Here is a 20,228-nt window from a genome sequence, read left to right as displayed (position 1 = left end):
TAGTATTCCTATTTTTATGGTTGAAGAAACAAAAATTCTGAGAGTTTGAATGACTTGTTCAAGTTTATAAAACTATCAACTGAATCTTTTTTTGGCATTAAAATATTTCTATTTAGAAATAGCCAGTTGGATACAGTCTAGATGATCCCAGTTTTGTTAGTAGTATCTAAAGCATCACAGTCAAGAATCACTGAAACATTTGCCTTCATCTCTCCATCAGGTCTGATCTCGGAGGGTGTTAGCCTTGGCCAGGTCAATGTCATGCAGCTTCTTCACAGCCTGTTTGATTGGGTGCTTGTTGACGTTGACATCCACAATGAAGGCAAGTATGCTCTCGTCACCTATTCTTCGTTCCCCCTACCAGGTAAATTTGAATACAACTCTCCAAATCCATATGTAGTTTCCCACTTCCACTAAACATACTTTCTTGCAATTATGAGATCTAGATTCAAATTTAAACTTTGCCTCTTAATGCGCAGTAATCTTGTGGAGTCATAGTTTTCTTAACATCCATGAGATGACCTTCATGGCTCCATCTGTCTCCCAGGAGATGTTCCAGTCAAAGGGTCCAGTGGATGTGAAAGGGATTGTAAGCTGTAAAGTACCATGCACATGGTAATAATAACAATAATAATAAGTAGTAATATTTACAGCAACTATTCTCCCGTTGATTATGCTCTAGAATCTGAAAACCTGAAATTGAACCTGTAACATAGTGGTGAGAAAAATGCCACATGATGCAATACAGGCACAGGGAAGGAGTGAGAGGTGTCCAGATGGTGAGATCCCCCTGCTGGGACATCAGGAAGGTAATAAACGTGTGGATATGGGATCTAGGGGAGCAGCCATGACTCCATTCAGCATCAGAAACAGGCTAAGGAGGAGTATTCTGCAGCAGAAAAATACACTTCAACAATTGTAATAGACCTCTAAAGACCACTGGCGTCAGAATCATCATAGCCCATTTTTCAAAAATGTAGCAATTGCCTGATATGTCTTAGAGACTTTAAATCAGAGGTCAGCAAACCATAGCCTGTGGGTTGAGTGTGCCCTGTTTTTGAAAATATAGTTTTTTCAGAATACAGCCATGTCTATGACTTACATATTTTCTATGCTTTCTTTTCTTGCTATATTAGTACTAGTAGAGTGTGTGCTACAGAGACTATGACTTCAGAAGTCTAAAATATTTACTTTCTGGCTTTTTAAAGAAAAGGTTTACAGATTCCTGCTCTAAATGAAGACAGCAGTCACTGGTTAAATAAGCAACTTGGTAAGTATGTACCTGCACATGTGTAAGTAGGAAGAGGGGCAGCAAGGGGAAGATGGGGTGCTGTATGTTTTTTCATTCACTGTCCGTGGGACCTGGATGGTTGGTCACGAGGGAAGGTAGTGCACTGTGATCAGTGGCTTTCAAGCTTGGCTGCATATTAGAGTCACCTGGGGAATCTTTCAAAGTTCTTGATACTCAGGCCATACTCCATACCAATTAAATCAGAATCTCTTTTGTGTGACTGCTGCTAAGCTGCTGCTAAGTAAGTCGCTTCAGTCGTGTCCGACTCTGTGCAACCCAATAGACGGCCTCCTACCAGGCTCCTCTGTCCCTGGGATTCTCTGGGCAAAAACACTGGAGTGGGTTGCCATTTCCTTCTCCAATGCATGAAAGTGAAAAGTGAAAGTGAAGGCGCTCAGTCGTCTCCAACTCTTAGCGACCTCATGGACTGCAGCCTACTAGGCTCTTCCGTCCATGGGATTCTCCAGGCAAGAGTACTGGAGTGGGGTGCCATTGAGTGTGACTGGACATTGGCAATTATTAAAGCTTTATAGGTGATTCCAATGCACAGCCAAGGTTGAGAATAATTAATGTAGAGGAAATAACCCTGGCTGGGTTTCTGAAATATAGTTCTAACCCAAGCTTTGGCACTATTATTTTAACTAGATAGTGGAATGTCTCAATGAGAAGTTATTTGGTATCCTATGCCTTTCTCTTTCTAAAGCAAGAATTTCTACTCTCTTCCTTGGGCTAGGAGGATATCTAGGAGGCTCTAAAGTAAATATTCTTGTTTTGGGTTTGTTCTTTGCTGTCAGAGATTGTTCTTGCTCCATGCGTGATGGAGAGCAGGGTTTATGGACCGGGGAAGGCATCAAATGCATACGGTAAAGGGAAAAGTCATGGGGCAAGTTCATTTGGAATTTAAGATGTGGTAAGTAAAATAAAACAATAAGTAAAATAAAGCAAAATCTGTTTGAATAGAATCCTTGCTGCTAAGTCACTTCAGTCGTGTCCAACTCTGCACGACCCCATGGACGGCAGCCCACCAGGCTCCCCCATCCCTGGGATTCTCCAGCCAGGAACAATGGAGTGGGTTGCCATTTCCTTCTCCAATGCATGAAAGTGAAAAGTGAAAGTGAAGTCGCTCAGTCTTGTCCGACTCTTTGCGACCCCATGGACTGCAGCCTACCAGGCTCCTCTGCCCATGGGATTTTCCAGGCAAGAGTACTGGAGTGGGGTGCCACTGCCTTCTCCATAGAGTCCTTAGCATTATGCTATATTGTCTCCCAGCAGGATAAGGCATAGCCATCTCAATACTAATTTTCTTTTCTCTCTCTAAGGCTTTCTTTAAAAGAAAATTATTTACTTGGCTGTACCAGGTCTTTGTTGCAGAACACAGGATCTTTTAGTTGTAGCATGTAAACTCTTGGCTGCAACATGTGGGATCTAGTTCCTCGACCAGGGATTGACTGGACTCCTGCATAGGGAGTATGTAGTCATAGCCACTGGACCGCCATCTCTAAGGCCTCTTGACTCTTCCAGATTGAGAGTGAGTGGATAAGCAAAAGGGGTTATGAAAAACGGTAAGGGAATAAACTAGGGCTTTGCAATTTGGTGTGGTGCTGTAACCATCTGTTGGATACCACAGTATTAACAAACTACTCCAGCACAGTAAAGAGTTACTGAATAAGTGACCACATTCTGGTTAGTGATTAGAATCCTGGTATAGCCTCATTACAGTTTCATGGACCACTGTCTAGCATTAAGACTTTGTTTTGTTCAGTCACTAAGTCGTGTCTGACTCTGCAACAGCATGGTCTACAGCATACCAGGTTTCCCCGTCCATCACCATTTCCCACAGTTTGCTCAAACTCATGTCCATTGAGTTGGTGATGCCATCCAACCATCTCATCCTCTGTCTTCCCCTTCTCCTCCTGCCCTCAATATTTTCCAGCATCAAGGTCTTCTCCAATAAGTGGCCTTTGTATCAGGTGGACACAGTCTTGGAGTTTCAGCATCAGCCCTTCCAAAGAATATTTAGAGTTGATTTCCTTAAGGATGACTGGTGTGATCTCCTTGCTATCCAAGAGATTCTCAAGAGTGTTCTCTAGCACCACAGTTCAAAAGCATCAATTCTTTGGTGCTCAGCCTTCTTTATGGGCCAACTCTCATATCCGTACATGACTACTGGAAAAAACATAGCTTTGACTATACAGACTTTTGCCAGCAAAGTGATGTCTCTGCTTTTTAATATGCTGTCTATGTTTGTCATAGCTTTTCTTCCAAAGAGCAAGTGTCTTTTAATTTCATGGCTGCAGTCACCATCTGCAGTGATTTTGGAGCCCAAGAAAATAAAGTCTGTCACTGTTTCCATTTTTTATCCATCTATTTGCCATGAAGTGATGGAACTGGATGCCATGATCTTAGTTTTTTGAATGTAGAGTCTGAAGCCAGCTTTTTCACCCTCCTCTTTCACTTTTGTCAAGAGGCTCTTTATTTCCTCTTTGCTTCCTGCCATTAACACCAGGGCTGGAAAGTCCAAATTTGGGGTGGGGGTGTTTTTTAAAGGCATGATCAAAATTCAAATATATTAATTAGGATTATAGCACACTGAAACCTATTAACTCATTAGCTCCCATAAATATGGTCAATTTATTTGACCTAAGGGAAAGGACATTGACCTGGCAGATATAAATGATGCTTAAGAGTGTGTACTTGACCAAGGATCAGGGCAAGAATGATTCTAACTGGGGGAGGCAGACCCACTGACATACTATAAGGAATGACCTAGGAGACTGGATAGTTAGAAATTCTATTTAGTGAAAATTTCTTTTCTCCACCACCCCCATAACTCTAAAAAAGTAACCCTTTATCACCAGAGAACATTTGGAAATGCAAAGAAACATTAAAAAAAGATGCTACATTAAACATTAAAAAAAGAAAGCTACACTAAAATCACCCTGTAATTTTTTCTTCTACCAACCACCACTTTCTGGTCCTTTATTTCTATTCATTTATCAGTGCAAAGTCTTTTGCTAAGGGAAGCAAATCTAATATTTTTGTCTAATATTTACTTAGAGTGTTATTCTGTGACTTTCAGGTGGTCACTGCCCATACGTAATAATTCCTCCCTGGTTTGCTGATTCACTTCTCTGATGAAATGTGAACAGTGTGTTAAGTTAAAATGTGGTCTAAGTGACTGCACACACTCCAGTGATTGACATCTCATCTGAAATAAGGGTAAGAGCAGGCAGAAATATACTGAGTGAGAGAGAAGAGACTTGGTGTAATCAAGCCAGTGCTTGCTTTCTGGAATGTTCTCTAGAATATGTAAAAGTGTTTTCTTTCAAATATTTAAGAATGCACTATCAGATCAGTCAACATGTCTAAAATAAAAACAGTTCTGTAAAATGACCCAGAAAAGTGCAATAAATGTGATATTTAAACATTCAAAGACACTGTTCTTCCTCAGAAGTGATTGTGTTGTTTTTAACAGTGATTTTTTGTTTAAAAAATTTTTTTTTGGTCTGCTATTAGGACATTACCAAAATTTAAAGGGCTTAAAAACAATCATTGAACACACAATTGAGAATCCTTACCTTAAGGAGTAAGGGAGAGTGCGTTAGTCTGCTAGGGTTGCTGTAACAAAACAGCACAGAATGGGTGGCTTAAAACAAAGGCAATTTCTTTGTTCTTTTGTACTCATGGAGGCTGGAAATCCAAGATCAAGCTGTCAGTAGGGGTGGTTTCTGAGGAAACCTCTCTTCCTGGCTTGCAAACAGCTGCCTCTTTGCTGGGTCCTCACATGACCATTCCTCTGTGTATGCGTCCCTGGTGCCTCCCCCTTTTACTGTAAGACACCAGACATACTGGATTTAGACACTGATGGCTAAGATGGTAAAGAATCTGACTGCAATCCAGGAGACCCAGCTTTGACCCCTGGGTCAGGAAGATCACCTGGAGAAGGGAATAGCAACCCACTCAAGTATACTTGCTTGGAGAATTCCATGGACAGAGGAGACTGGTAGGCTACAGTCCATGGGGTTGCAAAGAGTTAAACATGAATGAGTAACTAACATTGACTGACTGACAACCTATGACCTCATTTAATCTTCAGTTCAGTTCAGTCACTCAGTCATGTCCGACTCTTTGTGACTCCATGAATCGCAGCATGCCAGGCCTCCTTGTCCATCACCAAGTCCCGGAGTTCACCCAAACTCATGTCCATTGAGTCAATGATGCCATCCAGCCATCTCACCCTCTGTTGTCCCCTTCTCCTCCTGCCCCCAATCCCTCCTAGCATCAGAGTCTTTTCTAATGAGTCAACTCTTCACATGAGGTGGCCAAAGTACTGGAGTTTTAGCTTCAGCATCATTCCTTCCAAAGAACACCCAGGACTGATCTCCTTCAGAATGGACTGGTTGGATCTCCTTGCAGTCCAAGGGACTCTCAAGAGTCTTCTCCAACACCACACTTCAAAAGCATCAATTCTTCGGCGCTCAGTTTTCTTCACAGTCCAACTCTCACATCCACACATGACCACTGGAAAACCATAGCCTTGACTAGACGGACCTTTGTTGGCAAAGTAATGTCTCTGCTTTTGAATATGCTGTCTAGGTTGGTCATAACTTTTCTTCCAAAGAGTAAGCGTCTTTTAATTTCATGGCTGCAGTCACCATCTGCAGTGATTTTGGAGCCCCCGAAAAATAAAGTCTGACACTGTTTCCCCATCTATTTCCCATGAAGTGATGGGACCAGATGCCATGATCTTCGTTTTCTGAATGTTGAGCTTTAAGCCAACTTTTTCATTCTCCTCTTTCACTTTCATCAAGAGGCTTTTTAGTTCCTCTTCACTTTCTGCCATAAGGGTGGTGTCATCTGCATACCTGAGGTTATTGATATTTCTCCCGGCAATCTTGATTCCAGCTTGTGTTTCTTCCAGCCCAGCGTTTCTCATGATGTACTCTGCATAGAAGTTAAATAAGCAGGGTGACCGTATACAGCCTTGACGTACTCCTTTTCCTATTTGGAACCAGTCTGTTGTTCCATGTACAGTTCTAACTGTTGCTTCCTGACCTGCATATAGGTTTCTCAAGAGGCAGGTCAGGTGGTCTGTATTCCCATCTCTTTCAGAATTTTCCACATTTAATCTTACTTACCTCCTTAAAGTGAAAGTCACTCAGTCATGTCTGACTCTTTGCGACCCCATAGGCCATACAGTCCATGGAATTCTCCAGGCCAGAATACTGGAGTGGGTAGCCTTTACCCTCTCCAGGGGATCTTCCCAACCCAGGGATTGAACCCAGGTCTCCCGTGTTGCAGGCAGATTCTTTATCAGCTGAGCCACCAGGGAAGCCCAAGAATACTAGAGTGGGTAGCTAGTCCCTTCTCCAGTGGATCTTCCCAATCCAGGAATCAAACTGGGGTCTCCTGCATTGCAGGCAATTTCTTTACCAACCCAGATATGAGGGAAGCCCTTACACGAGTGCAGACCTCCTTAAAGGCCTTATCTCAAAACATAGTCATGTTAGAGGGTTAGGACTTCAACATATGAACTGTGGGGGATGTAATTCAGCCCATGAAGGAGCATTGACTTTTGCTCATTGGAGGACAAGTGAGGTTTATATTATCCTTGGTATTGAAGAGGGTTTTCCATATGCTGTGGACAAGATCATGGACACAGAAAAGTCAAAACCATGTTTTGGGAATGGCATGTAGGGTTTAAGTCTAGCAGGAACATAAGACTTGTGAAGGTAGAGATACAGAAATTAGGTTGAAAAAGGAGGTTGGGGCAAGATATAGAGCCTTGGAGTAGCTGAGTGAGGATGTATCATTTGATTTGAGAAGATGGCTAAGAGCCAGTAAATAATTTTGAGCTGGGGAAGGGCATGGTTAAAGCTGTACTATAGGCAGTTGACACTGATGAAGGATGAGTTGGAAACTGGGAGGGATGGGAAGTAAAGAGCCTGGTTAGGAGGCCACCAAAATTAGAATGGATGCTCCAGAGGCAGCTTGGTATGGTATGGTTGTTGAGAGCATCAACTCCAGAGCCAGGCTGTCTGGTTTCAAACCTAATTTATGCCACTTCTATAACTGAATAATTTTAGGCAAATGACATTACTTCTCTGGGTGTTTGTTTCTTTGTAAGAAAGGCATGGCTGATAAAAGTGTTATGAGTTTCAGATGAGTAGTAAATGTAAGGCGTGTATGTAAGGTGCCCAGAAATGTACGCTGCATGCAGTCCTCTATAACTGCTTATCTGGTGAAGGTGGGAAAACACTAGACAGAAATCCAAAATCAACACTTTCTTTTCCCCTTGACCAACCTGAAAATAAAAGCTTTTCACTTCATGGTGCCTGTGGTTTCCGCTACATTTATATCTCAGGCCTACTTTTGTAAGCAATTAGATATCAGCTTGCTCCACTCTGCCTCCCTTGACCCTGCCAAGAGAAACCCAAAATATACCTGCCCAAGGGTCAGAATCCACATAAGCAACCAATAAATCCTTTGCACCTAAGGGAAGCAGCAGTTCTGAAAGGTTACAGCTGGACTAAGTATAAGGTGTGTAAGTAGAAAGTCAGAACTATGCTTAAAAATCTCACTTTTCTGCATTCATTCGAACAACCAGAATGTAAGGAACCAAAACACTATAAACCGTGTAGGAATGTGAACACATGCAGGGTATATGCAGGACAAGCTCACAGAAGCAGCGTTATTATAATTTAAAATATCATCAGGTTGCAGTTTTTACTAGTTTTTCAAAAGCATACAGAATCATTTTTTTTTTTTTAATCCAATGCAGTGTTCCATGCGCCTGTTGGTTGGTACTTGGACTCAGTTTGAGTTAGTCTATGTTTAGGATGAATTATGTAAAATCCCCAAATCATCTGTTTTGTAAACATAAGAAAGGAAGTGATTCCAATGAATGGGAAAAGTTGTTCCAAATTGGGAATATGGAAAACCAGGGCCAGATGGAAGTGTGTTGGAAGGCATAAAAACATCAGCATTGCAAACAGTGAGCTCCCATCCCCTCTCACACATTGACGTGAAGGGAAACCTTATTTGTGGTTCCTGGGAACTGGAGTAAGAGCCATACTTTTGTTATTCATTCATGTGTTCATTACAATACCCAAATATTTATTATTGAGAACTTATTGTGTGCTGTGTCCCGGGTTTCTTAGGAAACTCATATTCCCATGGATTACAGGAAGACACAGCTAGAAGGAAATGTTGACCTCATGACTTATGACAGGTGGAGAAATTCTGGTAAATGATAGCATCAGGACCAGGCTTCCAGCTCCCTAGTCCCCATTCCATGGCCTACTTGCCATGTAATGCTGGTGCTTGAGGAAGACACATGAGCATTCTTCATTATTGCCCACTGTGCAAAGGGGGAAGAACCATGAAAGACCAGATAATCAAGCCTTGGAAGATGACCAGTTGTGTCAGTTAAAGATTTCTTCTCCAGAACCACAACATCACTTTCTGCTACTCGTGGAAAAGCAGGCATTTGGTCTTTCACTCCTTGGTACTAAGTGAAGGATGGAGAAGGCTCACGACCATGGTCTCACACCTGAGCTCTTTACCCCTAATAACTAACAATGAAGAAAACAAAGAGCTTCTGGTGCAAAGAGATCTAGGTTTAAATTTCGGCTCTAACATTTTCTTATTGCTTTGAATTATCCCTCAAGACTCAGTTGTTGTTTTTTTTTTAACCTGTAAGGGAGGTATGCTAATATTCCTTGTTACTCAGTCTTGTTTTGATGTAGCTTGGGTAAAATGTCGAGCGCATTGCCTGAAGTGTGGCAAGCTCAATAAACGGCATTTAGCATAATCGTTTGTCTCTTTGAAGAGAGAAGTGATAGACAAATAAAATAACTTATTTTTACTGGACGGGTTAGGATTCAACATAGCCCCTGCCCTTGGGGAATTTTCATCACAGCAGACAAGGCAGACATATGCATAAATAGTTTGCCCACTGAGCAGATGATGGCAAGTGTTTTAGAGAAAACACCAAGTATCTTAGAATAGAGGAGCAAAGGAGACTAATTTAACTATGTCCCCAGTCATGGTCTACTCTTTGTTGAAGATAGAATTAAATAAGCATTTTTAATGGAAAAAAAAATGACTTAGTGAGTTGGATGTGAGAATTTATTTTAGGTGGATTGAATAGTTTTGGAAGAGTTTAATGAAAATTAAAGCTTTTTTTCCTACCCTGAAGTTGTTAATATGCTAATGTCCACTAGCCTGTGCTAAGGGATCCAGAGAAAATAGTGCTTCTTTATCAAAATTTGAATGTATTCAAGGAGAAAAAAAGAGAATCAGTTTATATATGAGATGTGATTTCAAAGTTGAAAACAGGCACTTGGAAATGAAGTTCTTTTCGAGGTGCAGTGTTTTATGATGCTGCTGCTTCTGATGAAAAAAAAGCAGAGCAGGGAATAAACAGTATAAAATGTTGATATGAGCTAACATCAATAGAGATGAATAGGGCTTTAATGTAATTAATGCCAAACTGCCTTTGTGCTGTTGTTTATTGTAGGGGAGACAAAAGCAATTCAATTATCTTTTCCAGAGCAAGTCTCCGTGATCTTAATTAACAGGTTAATGATTTTAGGAACAGCTTAAAGTTGCATGGGGCTTCACAAATGCCTGGGAAGCTGGACTCCAAATTTAAGATAATTTTATGTAACTTGCTCAGAGGGTAGAAACCAGAGATCTTTCTCCTCCTTTTATTTGCTTTTTAACCTCAATATTCCAGACATTTTTTTTTGTGCTTCAGTGAAGAAAAGACATGATAAGACCAGGGTTTGACTCTTGGGTCCCATGTGCTAGATGGAAGAAATTTTATTTCATCATCAACTTCACAGATTCTCCATCCTAAAATGAGGGAATTGAGTGAGACGATTATTGGAGTTTCTGAGTAGAGTTGTCAGATTTAGCAAAAGACAAAAACAAAAACAAAACAAGCAGATAGTTAAATTTAAATTGGAATTTAACTGAGCATCCTGTATTTTATCTGGCAACAGTATCTCTGAGGTGTCAATCATAGCCTTTCCTCAAATGAGTCTAGAATAGTCATTGGATACAGGAGTCAAAATATACTGGGCTCAGATTTTTATTTTCCCTAATAAATTTGGATGGGGTAATTTGGTTTTGAGTTAAAACCAAATTCAGTTTCCCATTCTTCCAACTATTATTCCCAATTAAAGTTATTAAAAAATAAATGCAGGCAATGCCCCTGCAGGGAAGAATCAAAGAAGAGATTTGGAAGGATTATTCCAGACATGCTCTCATGCCTTACCCTACCCTACTCTACCCCAGAAAGTTGAGTGGATGCCCTATCTTGGAGAGAAGAATGGTTAATGGCAGACTATCATCTACGACAATCTCTCATGTGATGAGATGAATTTCATTTTTTTTTAATTAAAAAAAAATTTTTATTGCTTCTCATACAAACTTCCCGATAAAGAAAAGGGAAAAAATGATTTAATTATAATAGCTAGAACATAGAAAGCTTACTACTTGCCAGAAACTACTTACAACTTTATGTTTACTAACTCATTTAATCTGCTCATAAATTATATCAATTAGCTTCTATTATTACCACCATCCAGTTTTACAGATGAAGAAACTAAGGCACACAAAAGTTGAATAATTTGACCAAGATCACACAGCTAATAAAAGACAAACTTGGCAGCTGAACGCAGCCTATCTGAACCCCAGTAATGTGCCCTTAACCAAAATATCAGAAGGCTCTTGTCATCAATGTCAGCATTTCACCACCAATTGCTGGAGAAAACAACTAATACAAAATTAAAAGGAACATTGAGAATTGTGTAAAGTTGCAAAGTGGGTAAGACAACTCCTATCTGTCTTACAGGATATATGGTATACATACACCCAATATGTGCATAAATTATCTTATATATATTTATACATTATATAGTATATGTATATAGTGTATGTATTATAATATATATACATTATATAGTGTACACATTAGTGTATATATATTTATACATTATATATATTTATACATTAGCCTTTTCATAGCTGTGCATATGTCTGGAAGTCAAGACTTGCAATACTGAGAGGTAAATGAATATTTTCTCTACTGTCTCTTGTGCCGTATCCGTTATGTTATTGGTTTTTCTCATTTTGCGGTGGATGTCACATAAAAACCAACTCAGTGCTTCATTTAGCAAAATTTTACTGAGTAAATACTGTGTTCTAGGCCCTGTTTTAGGTGCTTGGGTTCTTTATTAATATTGTTGACGAATGGCTTTGTGGCAGGGTAGTCAAGACCAAGAGAGGAAATTTTAGGCAACTCTTCTTTGAGAAGTAGGGAGGCAAGGATTGTATATGACATATTAAAGAGAGTTTTCCAAACAACTCTCTGCAAGCACTCTTGGGAAAAGTATCTTAACAAGAAAATAAACAATGAAAATAATAAGTATAAGCAATAATAAGAAACTAATAAAATTTGGGAAATGAGAATATTAGAATTTAAATCTAGCTATGTGTAAAACTGATTCAAAGTATTGTAGATATAATAATGATTCCTGTAAAGATATGTATATTCTAGTTTCTGTAACTCATGAATATGTTGTGTGCTGTGCTCAATTGTGTTTGACTCTTTGTGACCCTGTAGACTGTAGCCCACCAGGCTCCTCTGTCCGTGGGATTTCCCAGGCAAGAATAATGGAGTGGGTTGCCATTTCCCCTTTCAGGAGATCTTTCTGACCTGGGTGTGAATGTGCATCTCTCTCAAGTCTCCTGCATTGTAGGCAAATTCTCTACCCATTGAGTCATTGGGGAAGCCCATTGACACAATGAGTATGTTACTACACGAGGAAAGGAGACTTTGCAGATGGGATTACATTGCAAGTTTAAAACTCAAGAGATTACCATAGATTATCTGAGTGGGTCCAGGGCAATACAAGGAGGAAGGAGGCTCAGAGTCACAACAGGAGACGTGATGCCTGAAATTGGAGTGAAATAAAGAGGGGGCCAAGACCCAAGGAATGCATGTAACTTCTAGATGTTGAAAAAGGCAAGGAAAGCCCTTCTGAGGGCTACCAGAAGGGATATAGTCCTGTCTACTCTTGTCTTTAGGACTTCTGATCTTCGAAATTGTATAAATAATAAATTTAAGTCACTAAGATTGTGACAGTTTGTTACAGGAGCAATGGAAACCAATACACAAAGGATAAATTGTTTTTCTCTCACGAAAGTATCCAGTGGTAGGTGGTCCAGGCCTGGCGGGATGGTTTTGCTCCACAGGTTGCCTGACAGTTTATATCTTGTTAATCTTTCCTCTTAAATATTTTGGTTACATAGATGGTCAAAAATGTCTCACAACTAAAATACGTTTCAAGCAGCTAGATGAAAGAAAAGGAAAAGGAAGCGCATGCCCTCTCTTTTTCTCTCTTTTTGAAGTATAGCTGATGTACAATATTATATAAATTATGGGTCTGCAACATAGTGATTCACAATTTTTAAAGGTTATACTCCATTTACAGTTATTATAAAAATTGGCTATATTCCATGTTGCATATTTATTTTGTACCTAATGCTTTGTACATCTTAAATCCCTATCCTGTCTTTCCCATTCCCCCTCTTACCTCTCTCCACTGGTAGGCACTAGTTTATTCTCCCTATTTGTGAGTCTGTTTTTGTTTTGTTATATTCACTAGTGCTTTATTTTTGATATTTGTATATCACATGTAAGTGATGTCATACAATATTTGTCTTTCTCTGTCTGACTTACTTCACTTAGCATAATGCCCTCCATGTTCATCCATGTTGCTACAAATGGCAAAATTTTGCTCTTTTTTATGGCTGAGTAGTATTCCATTGTGTGTGTGTGTGTATGTATACATACATATACGCATACATATATACATACGCACATGTATATATACACCTACATACATACATATGTGCATATACACATCTTTATTCATTCATCTATTGATGGATCCAAGTTGCTACCATGTCTTGGTTATTTTAAACAGTGCTGCTATGAACATTGGGGTGCATGTATATTTTCAAATTAGTGTTTTTTTAAAATATATATTCAGAAGTGGAGGGACTTCCCAGGTGGTGCTAGTGGTAAGAACCCGCCTGCCAATGCAGGAGACATAAGATACATGGGTTTGATCCCTGGGTCAGGAAGATCCCCTGGAGGAGGGCATGGCAACCCACTCCAGTATTCTTGCCTGGAGAATCCCTTGGACAGAGGAGTCTTGCAGGTTACAGGCAATAGGGTCTCCAAGAGTCAGACACAACTGAAGTGACTTAGCATGCAGAAGTGGAATTGCTGGGCCATATGGTAGTTTCTCTTTCTTTTTTTTTTTTAATTGAAGGATAATTGCCTTACAGTGTTGTGTTTGTTTCCACCATACAACAGTGTGAATCAGCCATAAGTACACGTATATCCTCCTCCTCTTAAACCTTCCTCTCATTCCCCACCCCATCCCACCCTTCTAGATTGTCACAGAGCACCTAGCTGAGCTCCCTGTGTCATATAGCAACTTCTCACCAGCTAGTTATTTTATCTATGGCAATGTATATGATGCAATGTATATGATGCAAGAGAGAGTGCCCCACTCTCTCTTGTCCCCGCTGAGTCTACAAGTTTGTTTTCTACATCTGCATCTCTATTTCTGCCCTGCAAACAGGTTTTTCAGTACCATTTTTCTAGATTCCATGTGTATGCATTATTATCCAATATGTATTTTTCTCTTTCTGACTTGCCTCACTCTGTTTAACAGGACCTAGGTTCATCCACCTCATTAGAACTGACTCAAATTTGTTCCTTTTCATGGTTGAGTAATAGTCCATATATGTACCACAGCTTCCTTATCGTATGGTAGCTTTATTTTCATTTTTTTGGGAAATCTCCATTCTGCTTTCCACAGGGGCTGCAACAATATGCATTCCTACCAACAGAAGGAGGACTTCTTTTTCTTCTGATCCTCACCAACATTAATTATTTGTGTTCTTTGTGATGGTAGTTATTCTTGCAGGTGTGAGGGGATATCTCATTGCGGTTTTGCATTTCTCTGATGATTAGTGATGTTGAGCATATTTTAATGTGCCTGTTGACCATCTGCATTTCCTCTTTGGGAAAAATGCCAATTTATTAAGCCCAATATTAACTCCATTTTGGTCATGTGATTTGCAAATATTTTCTCCCCTTCAGAAGGTTGTCTTTTTGTTTTGTCAGTGGTTTTCTTTGCTGTGAAAAAGATTGTAAGTTTAATTAGGTTCCATTTGTTTATTTTTGCTTTTATTTCCTTTGCTTTAGAAGATAGATTCAAAAGAAAATTGCTACAGTTTATGTCAAAGGGTGTTCTGCTTATGTTTTCCTCTAGGAGTTTTGTGGTTTACAGTCTTACATTTAGGTCTTTAATCCATTTTGAGTTTATTTTTGTATATGGTGTTAGAAAATGTTCTGATTTCATTGTCTTACATGTAACTGTCCAGTTTTGCCAGCACCACTTATTTAATCATATTTCTTCACTTGGAGTAAATGTTCCAGAAATTGCACACATTATTTCTCACATATCTTTGGCCAGAACTTTATTACATACTCATGCTGCAAATAAAGCTGGGAAATTTGGCCTTATTTTGGGTAACTGTGTGCTGAATTAAAGCCAGGGGCTCTCTCACTATGCAAAGAGGGAGACTAGATATCAGAGACAACTAAGCAAATAACACAACTAAGATAACTAAGAGGCTTCCCTGGTGGCTCAGACAGTAAAGAGTCCACCTGGAATGCAGGAGACGTGGGTTAGACCTCTGGGTTGGGAAGATCCTCTGGACAAGGGAATGGCGACCCACTCCAGTATTCTTGCCTGGAGAATTCCATGGACAGAAGAGCCTAGTGGGCTACGGTCTATGGGCTTGCAAAGAGTCAGGCACTACTGATTGCAGTAAGCAAGTAACAGTAAAATTTCTATTCCTCTTAATAAAAGAAAAACAGTATAGCATAACGTAGGTATAGATTATTAATGACACCATTAAGGCTTAGGGAGAAGGAGACAAAGGTTCGTGAGAGCACATTAAGGAACTGATCTGGTTGAGGAAAATATACAATTATTGATTAGCTTTTAAATTGTTGGTGATTTAAATATTGGTATATGTCTTGAAATTTTAAGAATTACTTCAGGATATTAAAAATAGAATACATAATTTCCAAGCAACCAGAAGAAATTTTGATATACCTAATGATAGTTATATTGGGAGGAAAAATAGGAAACAAGTAAAATTTTTATAAACAAAAAAGCTCTAAGGTCTAACAATTATAATCAGTTTAAATGGATTATACTCACCCTCCAAAACCAGACCTTTTTAGTTTGGACTAAAAACACTTCTATGTTATCTATAAAGAAAAGTATATAAGAAGATTAAAAATAAAGGCATAAGGGACTTCCCTGGCAGCCCAGTGGCTACAACTCAGCACTTCCACAGTTGGGGACAAGGTTTGACTCCTGGTTGGGGAACTAAGATCCCACATTCCACACAGTGAAGCCAAAAAAATAAAAAACACTAAACAAATGCAATCGCAATCTCATAGTAAGTCAGAACAGCAATTTCAAACTTGAAGAAATTAGAAATGGAGAAAAATCATCATCAGGAAAAAATAGATGTAATATATTATAACCTAAACAACAGATGAAGATACATAACAATCAATAACATATTTGCTTCCAACATAACAATGTACGTTCAAATGTATAAAGCAACAACTGACAGAACTAACCCTAACCCTACCTGGAGTTGAGCAGTCCTTGAAAACTTAATTAAAACCCATAAGAGGAAGAAAAGAACTAAAAGATTGAAACAACAGGAGTTAGAAGGAAATTTGGTCCTTTAAAAACATTTATAATAATAAAAAAGCCTTCCTTGGTGGCTCACCATAAAGAATCTGCCTACAACAGATTGGATGTAGAAGACATGGGTTTGATCCCTGGGCCAGGAAACTTCCCTGGAGAAGGAAATGACAGCCCACTGTAATATTCTTGCCTTGGAAATCTCATAGACAGAGGAGCCTTGCAGGCTATAGTCCAGGGGGTCGCAAAGAGTCAGACATGTCTTAGCAACTAAACAACATAAAAATAAAAACTTAAAGACGTTTTCCACTGAAGAAGAAAAACAGCAACCACCTAAAATTATCTCATACACATGAGGAAGAAATAAGTAATAAAAAGGAAAATAAAATAATGAAATAAGAAATAATAAAAATATATAAATGAGCACAAATAAACAAATTTTAATTTTTAAATATAATAAATAATATGTAGATCTTAGTAATACTGACAAAAGAAGAAAAAGTCAGAAAATACAAAATGGAAAGATACAATTATAGATGTAATGAGCAGATGTATGATTATGACTATAGGTATAATATGTAATTATAAATATAAAGGAGATTATAAGAACAGTAAGTACTATTATAGATCTGCTGCTGCTGCTAAGTCGCTTCAGTCGTGTCTGACTCTGTGCAACACTATAGATGGCAGCCCACCGGGCTCCCCTGTCCCTGGGATTCTCCAGGCAAGAATACTGGAGTGGGTTGCCATTTCCTTCTCCAATGCATGAAAGTGAAAAGTGAAAGTGAAGTCGCTCAGTCGTGTCCGACTCTTAGCGACCCCATGGCCTGTAGCCCGCCAGGCTCCTCAATCCATGGGATTTTCCAGGCAAGAGTACTGGAGTGGGGTGCCATTGATCTGTAAACTGATAAATCTAGATGAAATAAATTTTTGAAAACAATTTCTGAATCAGCAGCAAAAGAGATAGAAAATTTGAAATTAAAAACTTTCAAATTCAAATATCATGAAAGAAACTGAGTGAAGTCATTCAGTTGTGTCTGATTCTTTGCGACCCCATGGACTCTAGCCTATCAGGCTCCTCTGTCCATGGGATTTTCCAGGCAAGAGTGCTGGAGTGGATTGCCATTTCCTTTTCCAGGGGACCTTTCTGACCCAGGAATCGAACCCAGGTCTCCCGCCTTGCAGACATACGCTTTAATGATTATCAAAAACGTCCCCATTCCAACCGCTGTGCTGTGCTTAGTCACTTAGTCGTGTCCAACCCTTTGTGACCTCATGAACTGTAGGCTGCCAGGCTCCTCCATCCATGGAGATTCTCCATGCAAGAATACTGGTGTGGGTTGCCATGCACTCCTCCATTTCAACCTCCATCCTCTACTAAATGGTTTATAAGTAATTTCTTAAAATAAAATATAAAAAGTATAGTACTTTTAAAACAGGTGTCCTAGATGATGAAAAGTTTAAAAAGGATAGGGAGTTTATTTTCCTATGTGTAGCACTGATTTTTTTACTGTATAAAAATATGTGTTAAAAAGGCCAATTTTATTTATAAACATAGATGTAAAAATCTCAAAGTAATTGTTATTGTTGCTGTTCAGTCGCTATATGGTGTCTAACTCTTTGCAACCCCATGGGCTATAGCACACAGCACACAGTGTGCCAGCCTCCCCTGTCCTTCTCTATCAGAGTTTGCTCAAATTCATGTCCATTGAGTTGGTGACACTATATAACCATTTCATTCTCTGACACCCCCTTCTTTTGCCTTCAATCTTTCCCATCATCAGGGTCTTTTCCAGTGAGTCAGCTCTTTGCATCAGATTGCCAAAATATTGTAGCTTCAGCTTCAGCAATAGTCATTCAATGAATGTCAAGGGTTGATTTCTTTTAGGATTGACTCGTTTGATCTCTTTGTTGTCTGAGGGACTCTCAAGAATCTCCTCCAACACTGCGGTTCAAAAGCATCAGTTATTTACCTCTCAGCCTTCTTTATGATCCAACTCACACATCAATATAGGACGACTGGAAAAACCATAGCGACATGGATGCTTGTTGGCAAAGTGACGTCTCTGATTTTTTTTTAAATATAAATTTATTTTAATTGGAGGTTAATTACTTTACAGTATTATATTGGTTTTGCCATACATCAACATGAATCCGCCACAGGTATACACGTGTTCCCCATCCTGAACCCCCCTTCCTCCTCCCTCTCCGTACCATCCCTCTGGGTCGTCTCAGTGCACCAGCCCCAAGCATCCAGTATCATGCTCTGATTTTGAATACACTGTCTAGATTTACCGTCGCTTTCCTTCTAAGGAACAAGTGTCTTTTAATTTCATGGCTACAATCACCATTGACAGCGATTTTCGAGCCCAGAAAAATAAAATTTACCACTCCTTCCACTTTTTCCCCTTCTATTTGCCATGAAGTGATGGGACTACATGCCATGATTTTAGTTTTTTTTTTTTTTTTTTCTAATGTTGTTTCAAGCCAGGGTTTTCGCTCTCTTCTTTCACCCTCATCAAGGGGCTCTTTAGTTCCTCTTCATCTTTTGCCATTAGAGTGCATATCTGAGGTTGCTGATATTTCTCCTGACAATCTTGAGTCCAGCTTATGATTTAGCCAGCCCAGCATTTTGCATCATGTACTCTACATGGAAGTTAAATAAGCAGGGTGGCAATATGCAGCCTGTTGTATTGCTTTCTCAATTTTGAACCAGCCAGTTGCTCCATGCCTGGTTGAAGTGTTGCTTCTTGACCTGCATACAGGTTTCTCAGGAAATAGGTAAGATGGTCTGATATTCCCATCTCTTTAAGAATTTTCCATTGTTTGTTGTGGTCCACACAGTCAAAGCTTTAGCATAGTCAATGAAGCAGAAGTAGATATTTTTCTGGAAGTCTCTTGCCTTCTTTATGAACCAGCAAATGTTGGCAATTTGATCTCTTGTTCCTCTGCCTCTTCAAAACCCAGCATGTACATCTGTAAGTTCTTGGTTCACATACTTCTGAAGCCTAGCTTGAAGGATTTTGAGCATAACCTTGCTAGCATGTAAAATGAGCACAATTGTACAGTAGTTTGAACATTCTTTGGCATTGCCCTTCTTTGGAATTGGAATGAAACTGACTTTTTCCAGTCCTCTGGTGACTATTGAGTTTTCCATATTGTTGACATATTGAGTGCAGCACTTTAACAACATCCAAAGTAATTATTAGATCACAACTGCATAATTTAAAAAATAACACATTATGACCTTATATGGTTTTTCTCAAAAATGAAAGTACTTTGTCATATCAAAAATTATCAGATGTAAATAACACATTAAGTAATTAAAAATAAGTCATATGTTTAATTAAATAGAGGTAGAGATTGGATAAAATTCAAATTTTATATATAGCACATTTTTTTCACAAAGATAGACATAGAAAACACATCATTAACTAGCTAAAAGCTACATATGAAATATTTCCAGCAAATACCTCACTTAAAGAAGGCACTTTAGATATATTTCATATAAGACAAGGAAGTCTTATGTCACCACCGAGTTTACCTAATGCTACTGAATAAAACTGATGTGATAAAGCAAGAAACACAATAAAGTATCAGTACTGGAAGGAGAAAGAGTTTCAGATTACATAACAATTGTGGAAACTGATACGACCTTTTGTGTGATTTGGTATAGATTCATAACTCGAATAAAGGATGGGTGCAGCCACCAACAGCATTCTTCACACTAGGCATCAGTTCAGTTCAGTTCAGTTCAGTTGCTCAGTCGTGTCTGACTCTTTGCGACCCCATGAACTGCAGCACGCCAGGCTTCCCTGTCCATCACCAACTCCCAGAGTTCAACCAAACTCAAGTCCATTGAGTTGGTGATGCCATAGAGCCATCTCATCCTCTGTTGTCCCCTTCTCCTCCTGCCTCCAATCCCTCCCAGCATCAGGGTCTTTTCCAATGAGTCAGCTCTTCGCATCAGGTGCCCAAAGTATCGGAGTCTCAGCTTCAACATCAGTCCTTCCAAAGAACACCCAGGACTGATCTCCTTTAGAATGGACTGGCTGGATCGCCTTGCTGTCCAAGGGACTCTCAAGAGTCTTCTCTAACACCACAGTTCAAAAGCA

At 39.3% G+C, this 20,228-nt stretch overlaps 1 long non-coding RNA gene across 1 annotated transcript in view; it reads left to right on the top strand.

Annotated features, from left to right (window-relative positions):
• LOC132660228 (uncharacterized) overlaps positions 1 to 16,405 on the top strand; it is a 66,559-nt gene extending 50,154 nt beyond the window's left edge. Inside the window, exon 2 of the long non-coding RNA XR_009601591.1 lies at positions 221 to 16,405. This is a non-coding gene — a long non-coding RNA (uncharacterized LOC132660228). The remainder of the gene's footprint in view (positions 1 to 220) is intronic.
• Positions 16,406 to 20,228: the final 3,823 nt, after the last annotated feature.

This window comes from Ovis aries, chromosome 1 (genome assembly GCF_016772045.2).
Source record: "Ovis aries strain OAR_USU_Benz2616 breed Rambouillet chromosome 1, ARS-UI_Ramb_v3.0, whole genome shotgun sequence".
Taxonomy (NCBI): Eukaryota; Metazoa; Chordata; class Mammalia; order Artiodactyla; family Bovidae; genus Ovis; species Ovis aries.
Note: the sequence above shows the minus strand (reverse complement) of the source record. Positions and strands in the feature narration are given on the sequence as shown.